General features: G+C 49.8%; 1 protein-coding gene and 1 long non-coding RNA gene across 2 annotated transcripts in view; both read left to right on the top strand.

Annotated features, from left to right (window-relative positions):
• DNMT3B (DNA methyltransferase 3 beta) overlaps nucleotides 1-11,927 on the top strand; it is a gene marked incomplete at its 5' end in the record, with an annotated part of 480,157 nt that overhangs the window by 297,836 nt on the left and 170,394 nt on the right. The gene's annotated exons all lie outside the window — the stretch shown is intronic.
• On the top strand, nucleotides 1,836-6,633 carry LOC310639382. The gene is made up of 2 exons (XR_014492290.1): nucleotides 1,836-1,935; nucleotides 6,056-6,633. It is a non-coding gene; the product is annotated as an uncharacterized lncRNA (long non-coding RNA).

Here is an 11,927-nt window from a genome sequence, read left to right as displayed (position 1 = left end):
TGAGTTTAGTTGTTTTCTTGCAGACCTTTCATGACCCAACTAGGGAACATCATCAGTGCTAGAAGGGAATGGGGTTTGCAGAGTGGAGGAAGAGGACTGTGGGGTTTTTAGTGTTCTCTGAGCTTGGTTTGTTTTCTTGCAGAAGTTTCATTACCCAACTATCATCGTCAATGCTAGAAAGGAATGGGGTTTGCGGAGAGGAGGAGGAGAACTGTGTGGCCCTTGGTGCTCTCTGAACCTGGTTGTTTTCTTGCAGACATTTCATGAGCCCAAACTAAGTAACATCATCAGGATTAGTCATCGGTTTCTCAGAGAAGACCAAAGTTCTCTCAGAAAATCTATGTAGTTGCTAAGAACTGACATTGGCTTCACGGCATGTCAGTCAACCAACCAATGTGAAGACTCATCTCCTTTTAGAAGTCCGTAATGTTGAGAAAGGTGGAAGGAAAGAGAAGAACAAGTTTACCAAGGTGGAGGTCAGTTAAAGTGGTGGCGGAGGCACCACCAGAAGACCTGAAGGACCAGGTTGGGGACAGACCATCATGAGGAAAATCTATGCGGTCACCAAGAGTCAACTATGACTTCACAGTTGATGGGACATGATCAAGGGTGACAGTATATAAGAGCACGTAGTGGTTGCGGGGGGGACATCATTGGGACACCTGAAGGACCAGGATGGGCACAGATCATTCTAGAGGTTGCTAAGAGTGAAGAGGGACTTGATAGCAATGTCAAGACCAAGATGTCCACAATGTTGGGAAAGGTAGAACGGAAGAGAAAAATAAGGCTGACCGAGGTGGAAGGACTCAGTTACAGTGGCCCTCTTGGAAGATCTAAAGGACCAGGTTGTTGACAGATTTGTCTTGAAGAAAATCTATCTATGCTAAGAGTCAGTGGCAGAAAATAATCAATACGAAGACCCAGCTCTCTGGAGAAGGCTATAAAATGTATGGAAAGATGCAAGAAAAGGGAAGAGGATGACCAGCAGTGAGGTGGAAGGACCCAGTTATGGTGGTGATGGAGACACCACTGGAAGACCTGAAGGACCAGGCTGGGCACAGATCTTCCTGGAGGTCAATTCATGTGGTTGCTAAGAGTCAAGAGTGACTTGATGGTAATGTTTTGGGGAGAGAAGCAGATCTGACAAAATAACAGAGTAATGTGGGAAGGGATCTTGGAGGTCTTCTAGTCCAACCCCTTGCTCAGGCAGAAGACCCTACACCAGTGATGGCAAACCTTTTAGAGACCGAATGCCCAAACTGCAATTGATTGATTGAACCTTTTTTTTGTACATGGTGGCAGATCAAAAAGGTTTTATAAAACCCATCTGAAGGCCTAGGACTGGAGCGATGGCACATGTGCCCACAGAGAGGACTCTTGAGTGCCACCTGTGGCACCCGTGCCATAGGTTCGCCACCATGGCCCCACACCATTTCAGACAAATAGTTGTCCAGTCTCTTCTTTAAAAACCTCCAGTGATGGAGCACCCACAACTTCTGGAGGGAAGCCATTCTACTGATTAATAATCAAGAAATTCCTCCTTATTTCCAGAATGGATTTCTCATTAATGAGCTTCCAGCCATGACTTCTTGCCCTGCCCTCAGGTGTTTTGGAGAACAGGGGAGAACAAAATAACAGTTGGAAGGGACCTTGGAGGTCTTCTAGTCCAACCCCCTGCTCAATCAGGAGACCCTGTACCATTTGAAACAAATGGATGTCCAGTTTCTTCTTACAAACCTCCAGTGATGGCGCACCCACAACCTCTGGAGGCAAGCTGTTCTTTCTGATGACACCCTCGTCTACCAACCCATAATTTCCAGTTTATGTCTCCACCAGAGATGGAATGGCATCCCATGTCTATCCCGAAAAGGGAAGATGAAGCTAGAAGAAACGGGAAACTCTGGAGCTTAGGAGAAAAGAAGCAAGACCGCCCGTGTAAGTTCCAATGAAGCTGATTTATTAGTCTGTCCAGTGTGCAGAAATCCAGTCAACTAATCATGGTTAGTAGAGTTTTGGAGCTAGATAAGGATTAATGGACTTCAAAGGCTGGACTTAGAGCAGGGGTGTCAAACTCAATTTCATTGAGGGCCGTATCAGCATTGTGGTTGCCCTCAGGGGGCCGGGTGGGTATGGCCAGGGTAGGCGTGGTCTACTGGGTGGGCGTGGCTAGAGTGCGTATGGCCTACTGGGTGGACGTGGCCAGCTCTACGCATCAAGGGTGCCTATGGGGGCCTGGGCAGGAGTGGGACAAATCTGGGGGTCTCTGGCAGGAGGGTCTCTGGGCCAGGGCCAAGGCAGTGGGGGCCGTTCCCTCACTGTTTCCAGGATGGCTTCGCGGGCCGCATGAAACCACTTCGCGGGCTGGATCCGGCCCCCGGGCCTTGTGTTTGACATGTCTGACTTAGAGCATTTCTGTTTACATAGCAAATCTAGGAGAAATCCTCTCTTCACTTGGCCCCCAGGCTGAGCCGTTCCTTCTATAACGTCTCCCAATGGCGGCGGCGCGTTGTAACTGCTGCTTTGACCTTGGAGTCGTTCCTTTCTCAGCTGTAACAGAAGCATCTCCCTCGCCATGTTCCTCGCTGCAAAGAGTTAGCAAGATCAGTGGGAAGGGTTTGCTGAGTTGGAAAGAAAACAGCAAGAATGGCGGGCTTTTAATCCTGTTCACCCGTCCATTCTCTCCCCGTTAGGTAGCTTTCTTCACCCTTGGGTGCCCAGTGTCACCGTCAAACCTTCATCATTATGGACATCAACTCCCATAATGAGGTTCATCTCTTGTGGGTTGGTTTCCCTGACCCTGTGTGTAGCAGCAGCCAAAAAAGGCTAATACACTCCAGGGGTGTAGAAATGGAGGCACAGAATCAAAGTCACGCGAAGTATTAGTACCGCTTTATGAAACCCTAGTGAGGCCACAGCTGGGATACTGCAGCCAATTTTGGTCACCATATCACAAAGAAGATGTTGAGAGGTTGGAAAAAAATCCAGAGAAGAGCAACTAAGATGATCAGAAGCCAGGAGACTAAAACATACGAAGAACGGCTGCGGGATTTGGGTTTGGCTAGTCTAAAGAAAAGCATGCGGTGGCTCAGTGGGTTAGGATGCTGAGCTTGTCGATCAGAAGGTCGGCAGTTTGGCGGGTTGAATCCCGAGTGCCGCGGAACAGAGTGAGCGCCTGTTACTCGTCCCAGCTTCTGCCAACCTAGCAGTTCGAAAGCACGTAAAAATGCAAGTAGAAAAACAGGGACCACTCCGGTGGGAAGGGAACAGTGTTCTGTGCGCCTTTGGCATCCAGTCATGCCGGCCACATGACCACGGAGACGTCCTCGGACAAGCGCTGGCTCTTCGGCTTTGAAACGGAAATGAGCACCGGCCCCTAGAGTCGGAAACGACTAGCACGCATGTGCGGGGGAACCTTTACCTTTTCAGTCTAAAGAAAAGAAGAAATAGGGGAGACATGATAGCAGCATTCCAGTATCTGAGGGGCTGCCACAAGGAAGAGGAGGGGGTCACGCTATTCACCAAATCACCAGAAGGAAGGCTAGAAACAATGGATGGAAACGGATCAAGGAGAGAAGCAACCTGGAATTAAGGAGAAACTTCCTGACAGGGAGGACAATCAACCAGTGGAACAGCTTGCCACCAGAAATTGTGGGCGCTCCATCCCTGGAGGCTTTTAAGAAGAGACACTAGACATTCACCTGTCTGAGATGGTCTAGGACGTTCTCCTGCTTGAGCGGGGGGCTGGACTAGAAGACCTCCAGCGTCCCTTCCAGCTCTATTCTAATCTAATCTCCCCATCACAAGACCCATCACCAACTTCTCACTGACTCAGCCCCACCGATGATTCACACCCTCCGAGGACCCCCACCTGCAGTAAACCCCCCCCATCACAAGACCCTCACTCGACACACCCACACCTGAAGCCCTTATAAGTAGAAGAGAACTCACATCCCTTCAACTCTGCTGAAGATGTTACCTAGCCTGGTAACGAAAGGTTTGGAAAGCAACCCCCCAGGCTTGGAGAACAAACCTTCGCCCTGACCCTACACCCGAGGTACAGATATTTGCCGCTATTGCAAACTCCCATAATCCCCAGCCAGCCGTAAAGCCCAAGGAGGTCCCCATTGAGGAAAGGCTGCTATACATACCCTTTTCAAATTTCATGGGATCTTCTAAGAAAGAGCCCTCGGAGAAGGAAGAAGGTCAAGTGATCCTAACACAGTTTTTCTCAACCTCGGCCACTTTAAGATGTGTGGACTTCGAAACGCTGGCTGGGGAATTCTGGGAGTTGTAGTCCATGCGTCTTAAAATGGCTGAAGTTGAGAAATGCTATCCCGTTGAGTTTCCCCCACATGATCTAATCCAGGGGTGTCAAACTCAATTTCATTGAGGGCCGCATCAGCATTGCGGTTGCCCTCAGGGGGATGGGTGGGTATGGCCAGGGTGGGCGTGGCCTACTGGGTGGGCGTGGCTAGAGTGCGTATGGCCTACTGGGTGGGCGTGGCCAGCTCTGCATCGTTGGCATCAAGGGTGCCTATGGGGGCCTGGGCAGGAGTGGGACAGATCTGAGGGTCTCTGGCAGAAGGAGGGTCTCTGGGCCAGGGCCGAGGCAGGGGGGGCCGTTCCCTCACTGTTTCCAGGATGGCTTCGCGGGCCACATGAAACCACTTTGCGGGCCTGATCCGGCCCACGGGCCTTGTGTTTGACAAGATCAATCAATTAGAGCTGGCAAGGAGGACTCCCTAGGCGTGCCTGGCTGAGGAATTCTGGGAGTTGAAGTCCACAAGTCATAAAAGGGCCATGTTTGAAGACCCCTGCCCTATAACATTTCAGACAAGTAACTCTCCAGTCTTTTCTTAAAGTTGCGGGGAGCACCCACAACTTACGAAGGCAAACGGTTCCACTGCTTAATTGTTCTCACCGTTAGGAAGTTTCTCCTTAGGCTGCTTCTCTCCTTGATTAGTTTCCATCCGTTGCTTCTGCACTCTGGTGCTTTGGAAAATAAATTGATCCCCCCTTCATGGTGGCAGCCCCTAAGATACTATCATGTTCCCCCCCCTAGTCCTTCTTTTCTCTAGACTGGCCAAACCCAAATCCTGCAACCGTTCTTCATGTGTTTTAGTCTCCAGGCCTTGGATCATCTTAGTTGCTCTCCTCTGAACTTTCTTCCAAAATCTCAACATCTTTTTTGTATTGTGGTGGCCCAGACTGGATGCTGTATTCCAGGTGTGGCCTTACTAAGGCTTTACAAAGTGGTACTCACCGTTCACATGATTGTAGCTAGAATCAGAATGTAACGGCCATTGTGCCAATTTCATAAAGACATAACTGGCTGATGATATCACATGTCCTATGACATCATTGCCCATCCTGTAGACCAGGGGTAGGCAACCTTGGCTCTTTTATGACTGGTGGACTTCAACTCCCAGAATTCCTGAATTCTGGGAGTTGAAGTCCACCAGTCATGAAGGGGCCATAGTTTCCCCCATGCTGGCTCAGGAATTCTGGGAGTTGAAGTCCACGAGTCATGAGGGGGCCATAGTTCCCCCATGCTGGCTCAGGAATTCTGGGAGTTGAAGTCCGCGAGTCATGAGGGTGCCATAGTTCCCCCATGCTGGCTCAGGAATTCTGTGAGTTGAAGTCCACAAGTCATGAAGGAGCCATAGTTTCCCCCATGCTGGCTCAGAAATTCTGGGAGTTGAAGTCCACGAGCCATGAAGGGGCCATAGTTCCCCCATGCTGGCTCACGAATTCTGTGAGTTGAATTTCACAAGTCATGAAGGGGCCATAGTTCCCCCATGCTGGCTCAGGAATTCTGGGAGTTGAAGTCCACGAGTTACGAAGGGGCCATAGTTCCCCCATGCTGGCTCAGGAATTCTGGGAGTTGAAGTCCACGAATCATAAAAGAGAGCCAACGTTGCCTACCCCTGTGTAGACAAGACAATGTTCCTGGGGTCCTTTCTCACTGATGTCTAATGCTTAAGCCTCCATCTCTGAGGACCTCAAGGAGATACTCACCGTATTCCAGCTCTTTCTGGGTTATTCTGGGTTTCAGGGTTCCAACAAGCTTCTTTTGCCGGTTGAGATATATAAGATGAGAAGTGAAAATCGGCAGGAAAAGTACCCACATCTGCATTTTCAGTTCCCCAAGATTCCCTGCAGGAAGAAGAGAATACAGATCTAGGAGTGCAGGGTTCAAGAGTTCGTGGCCCAGAGTTTTACTACAGGTGGTCTTTGACTTATGACCACAGCTGAGCCCAAAACTTATGTTGCTCCAAGCCCCAAGACTTACAGTCGGACGAGGAGCCCGGCCTCTCTACTCGCACTCAGGCTGAGACACAGCTGTGCTGGGAGCCTGAGTTGGACAGCGATGAAGCACAGCTGGGAAATATTCAGGATGCACAAATGCGCCAGCAAGAGAAACGAGTAGGACAGAGGGATGCAGTGGGGAGGCTCCAAAGGCAAAGGAGAAGGTATTAGGAAGCCACGCCTGGGCTGAATTATAAAAGGGAAGGTGTGGGAGGTGCTGGTTGCCAAAGGCTGCTGTTTGTGTGGAGGATGGAGTTGCTGTGGACTGTTTGTTCGCCTTGGATGTTGACTCAGCTCTGTGAGAATGAAAAGGATTGTTTTTTCCTTGCGGTTCCTGCCTGTTTCTTGGAAGAGGGGTTTCTCCTTGTGAGCGTAACCAGGACTCACGTAGGTTGGGACAGAAGAGGATGCTCCAACAATCGCAAGTGTGAAAAACAGTCCTAAGTCATTTTTTCCAGTGCTGTTGTAACTTTCAACAGTCACTAGGCAAACTGTGTTGTTAAGTCAAGGACTGCCTGTATTGGTGAACTGTCAACACTGCTAACATCGAATGTTATTGCTTGACAAGAGATAAAGAAGTAGCCATTTCATATGTTAAACTTATCTGTATTGCTTTAAGAGATTTAGTTTAAGGTTGGGAGCGGGGAAGAAAAGAATTGCACCTTCAAGGCCATCTCTAACTAAAGAAGATAAGACCTTGGCGCAGGGGTCGGCAACCTGAAAAAGCAAAAGAGCCACTGGGAACCAGTTCCATCACACATAAAAAAAAGTGGGAGCTGCGCGCGTGCATCCACGCACGCGCATGCGCATAAAACAATGTTTTGCGCATGCGCAAAATGTTTTTTGCGTGTGCGCGTGCCTGGATACATGCGCGCGGTTACACTTTTTTTTATGTGGACGCACCTGCACGCCAGCGGCGACGGGTCTCCATGGTGACGGGCGCTGGGTTGCGGCACCGCCTTCAGCCCGGGCGTCGCTGGAGCCACCACCGGGACCTCCAAACTGCCGCCCGAACACCCGTTTGGAGCCCTGGCACCAGCAGGTCTCCAAACCGCACCTCCGCCCGAACACCAGCAGGTCTTGACACGGGTGTTCGGGCGGAGCTGCGCGCGCAGCTCTCCAAACCTTTGGAGAGGTGCGCACGCAGCTCCGCCCGAACAGCGGTTTGGAGACCTGGTGCCGGTTTAGAAAGCTGCCGCGGGTCGCGGCAGCTTTCTAAACCGGCACCAGCAGGTCTCCAAACCGCACCTCCGCCCGAACACCAGCAGGTCTCCAAACGGGTGCTCGGGCGGAGCTGTGCGCGCAGCTCTCCAAACCTTTGGAGTGGTGCACGCGCACCTCCTCCCGTTCGGAGTGGTGCACACGCACCACCCGTTCGGAGAGGTGCACGCGCACCGGGCGACTGGGATCCGCAGGAGACGGCTCAAAGAGCCGCATGCGGCCCTGGAGCCGCGGGTTGCCGACCCGTGCCTTGGCGGGTTTCCTAACGGAAGGGAAACTGATTCTTTAAATTAATTGGAGAATATGATTAATTACAAAATTAGGTGGAGAATCGTGTTTTAATATATTGTGCAAGGGGCGGAGATTTCAGATTCCAGCTCCGAGCAAGCATTTGCCGGTGTATTAGGCTGAATAAAGGACTTTTAAGGTAAACAAGGCCTCAGAGTCGCTTGAAAAGCCCATACATCAGAAACGTGACACCCTGAGTGGCTTTACAAATTTGATTATTAAAAATAACTAAACTCAAACACAGAGTTCCCCAGTCTTTTTGGCTTTACGTGTTGTGATTCTGTGCCAGCCTATGATCCCGGCAGCTGAGTCCGGGGAATCAGAGGAGGAGGAAGAGGAGGAAGAGGAGGGGCCTGGGGAGCCATCAGAGTCGGAGGAAGGCTGTGATGAGCTACAGGACTTACAAAGTGAGGAAGAACCTGGCCCTTCCACTTGTGCTCAGGGTGAGAACCAGCTGCCCTGGGAAGCTGAATCAGACTTTGAGGACGCACAGCTGGAGGATATTATAGACGCTCAGAAACGGAGACAGGTTACAAGAGCAGGACAGAGGGAGGCAATGGGGCGACTCCATGGGAGGAGGAGAAGGCATTGAGAAGCCACGCCTTGGGGGTGCATAACAAAAAGGGAAGGTGTGGGTGGTGCTGGTTGCTGAAGGCAACTTTCAAGAGATCATGTTTTGGTTTGCTTTGCCGGTGAACTCTTTCCTGTTTGGCTCGTGCTCCATTTTGTTTTGAAAAATTCTCCGTTGGAAAACGTGATCTGTTGCTTTTGCTTTTGGGACAATTTAGCAGGTCTGTAACTCAAAAGGGGTTGGTTTTCCAGCCTACTTGTTAAAAGAGGGCTTTGTCTTTGTGAAGTAACAAAGACGTACGTAGGCTGGGACAGAACATTAAGGACCAGCTAGGGGAAGGCAGAGGGGGGAGGGTTCAGCTGCTCAGGCAATCCACGGCCCGGTTCCAAATGGCTCAAGGCCCAGTCGAATCCTATGCGATGACCTCCAGTATGATCTGAACCAGTGTGTCTCAACCTTGACACCTTCAACGCCCAGAAGCTTCAATTGGTTTAAAGTGCAACGACCTGCACGATTTTGTACAAGTCTAGATTTGCACATGTATTCCATTCTACTCCATGGGATGGCGAGACGTAGTCGAATCCTGAGTAATCTCACATTGTACGGATCTATTCCTACCCCCAAGCCAGAGAAAGGAGGAGAACTGCCATAAAACAATGTTGACAATTTCCACCGATCAGAAAAATATGAAAGGTGGTGGTGTTGGAGGCCACCAAATGTTCCAGGAGAACCAGGACTTAGCCACAAATCCCATCCGTTTAACTGGAACTGAACGGGACTCCTACATTAACCACACTGTTAGGAGTTCCTTCCTACCACCATTGTGCGATCTTGTGTCTTTACAGCCAAAAGATTAAATAAAAAATGATGCACTCAACCTGTAGAACTGCTTTACCACTGTCTGAACCAGTTCTACCAATTCTTCAGCACCCACAATGCAAAGAATAAAAATAATCCAGTGCTTAAACAGTTATGGATTCTTTTGACCAATTTCAAGGCTAAAAGAGGACCACATTTGAGAGCATCTTCGTAGAGTTACTCCTCGTAGTTCACCTCCTCACCTGTAAGTTACCCCTCATAGTTCACCTCACCTGTAAGTTACCCCTCATAGCTCACCTCACCTTTAGTTACCCCTCATAGCTCACCTCACCTTTAGTTACCCCTCATAGCTCAAGTCACCTGTAGTTACCTATCATAGTTCACCTCACCTGTAAATTACCTCAGTTCACCTCACCTGTAGTTGCCCCTCATAGTTCACCTCACCTGTAGTTGCCCCTCATAGCTCACCTCACCTGTAGTTACCTCTCATAGTTAATTTCCTTACCTGTAGTTACCCCTCATAGCTCACCTCCTCACAATTATCCAGAGAGATGATTTGGGAGCCCCTGAATGAAGGGGGAGAAAGAAATTAAGCCATTACCTGTCTGGGTTTCTGTTTGGGCTTTGTGGGATACAGTATCTAGCTGGGAAGGCCCCTTATTAAGCCTTGAGGAAGAGGCGTGGGAGCGCTCTCAACAGAGATAGGTACAGTTGATTGCTAGGTGGGAGAACAAGCACAGTACGATCTCCTGCTAACGTCTGGACATGGACCTTTGGACCTTCTTCATCTTCCTCCAGAAGGATCACATTGTCCGTTTTCTGCTTTTTTCAAAAAAATTGCAACTGTTACAACTTAACTCTGGGACAAAGTGAGCCCCATCATAGATACGGTTGAAAGAAAAATCCTCATCAGGGTCCAGTCCAAGCCGGGAATAAACAACATGGGGACTGCTTTAGAAAGAAGGTTGTAGTTTATTGAAGAGGAGAGCCAGACAGAAAGATGGCTCCAGAAAAACTGATCACATGTAGCAGTGAGTGGTGGGCTTTTATACCTTCTGGGGCTCTTGAGGTTGTTTCCTGTTCCTGTTGGAGGCTTTGTATTTCCTGTGTCGTGTACTTTGACCTGAGTCTGAGTGTGCCCTTCTGGTATTGGTGGGTTAATCCTATTATGTCTCTTGTCCTTAGAATTGGGGTGGGGCTATGTAGGTTTTAGGGGACGCGGTGGCTCAGTGGGTCAGGACGCTGAGCTTGTCGATCAGAAGGTCGGCAGTTTGGCGGGTCGAATCCCGAGTGCCGCGTAGCAGAGTGAGCGCCTGTTACGCGTCCCAGCTTCTGCCAACCTAGCAGTTCGGAAGCACGTAAAAATGTAAGTAGAAAAACAGGGACCGCTCCGGTGGGAAGGTAACAGCGCTCCGTGCGCCTTTGGCGTCTAGTCATGCCGGCCACATGACCACGGAGACGTCTTCGGACAAGCACTGGCTCTTCGACTTTGAAACGGAGATGAGCACCGGCCGCTAGAGTCGGAAACGACTAGCACGCATGTGCGGGGAGAACCTTTACCTTTACATGTATGTAGGTTTTAGGTGTCTTTGTCTTCCTAATTACTAGCTTCCTGGCTCCATCCTTCCTGAATGGATTATTCAATTTGGATTTCTAAAAGCTGGCCTCAGCCCCAGGGGCTGGGGCTGATTTCTGTCTGTTTAAAGATCTTCCCCATTATTCCTTTGGGGAAATATATTCTGCCTTTTTAATATTTCCCAAAACATTTCTTTCTGAATGAATGAACCTTTATTGTCAAAGTACAACCATGTATACATTGAGATTGGCTGAGCCTCCCTTTGTGCCCCCAGCCCCAACTCACAGTGACACAAACCATCTTATCACACCATGTGTAATAACACACCGGCCTCGCAAGTCAATCATGCATAAAGTTTATAAAACTATTTCCCGTTCAAAAGCCTAACAGCCCACAGATAAAAGCTGTTCTTCAGCCTGTTGGTGCGGCTGGCTATACTCCTGTATCTTCAATGGTAGGAGAGTAAAGAGATACCATCCAGGGTGCGAGTCGTCCCTGAGGATTTTCCTCACTCTTCCAAGGCAGCGGGGCCTGGCGAGGTCATCCAGTGGTGTCAGGGCACAGCCCATGATGTCTTGTGCTGTGCTCACTGCCCTCTGTAATGCTTTCCTATCCGCGGCTGTCAGACCAGCATACCAAACCACAATACCATACGAGAGGACGCTCTCTATAGTAGACCGGTAAAAGAGGGTCATTAGCCGTTGTTCTACCCTGTTCTTCTGCAAGACCCTGAGGAAGTGAAGCCTCTGTTGGGCCTTTCTGGCCACCTGGGTTGTGTTAACTTTCCAGGTCATATCTTCACAGAGGTAGACTCCCAGAAATTTAAAGGAGGAAACTCTCTCCACACAGTCCTCCCCGATGTAAAGTGGGGCAGGTTCTCTGGATTCTTCCCACAATACAGACATTGAGAGTAGAAAGAGTGTAGACTTCAACTCCCAGAATTCCTGAGCCATCATGGGGGAACTATGGCCCCTTCATGACTCGTGGACTTTAACTCCCAGAATTCCTGAGCCAGCAGGGGGGAACCATGGCCCCTTCATGACTCGTGGACTTCCAACTCCCAGAATTCCTGAGGAAGCAAGGGGGAACCATGGCCCCTTCATGACTCATGGACTTCCAACTCCCAGAATTCCTGAGGAAGCA

This window comes from Vipera ursinii, assembly GCF_947247035.1.
Source record: "Vipera ursinii genome assembly, chromosome: 3".
In the NCBI taxonomy this organism is placed as follows: Eukaryota; Metazoa; Chordata; class Lepidosauria; order Squamata; family Viperidae; genus Vipera; species Vipera ursinii.
This window is presented reverse-complemented; position numbering and strand designations above follow the sequence as displayed.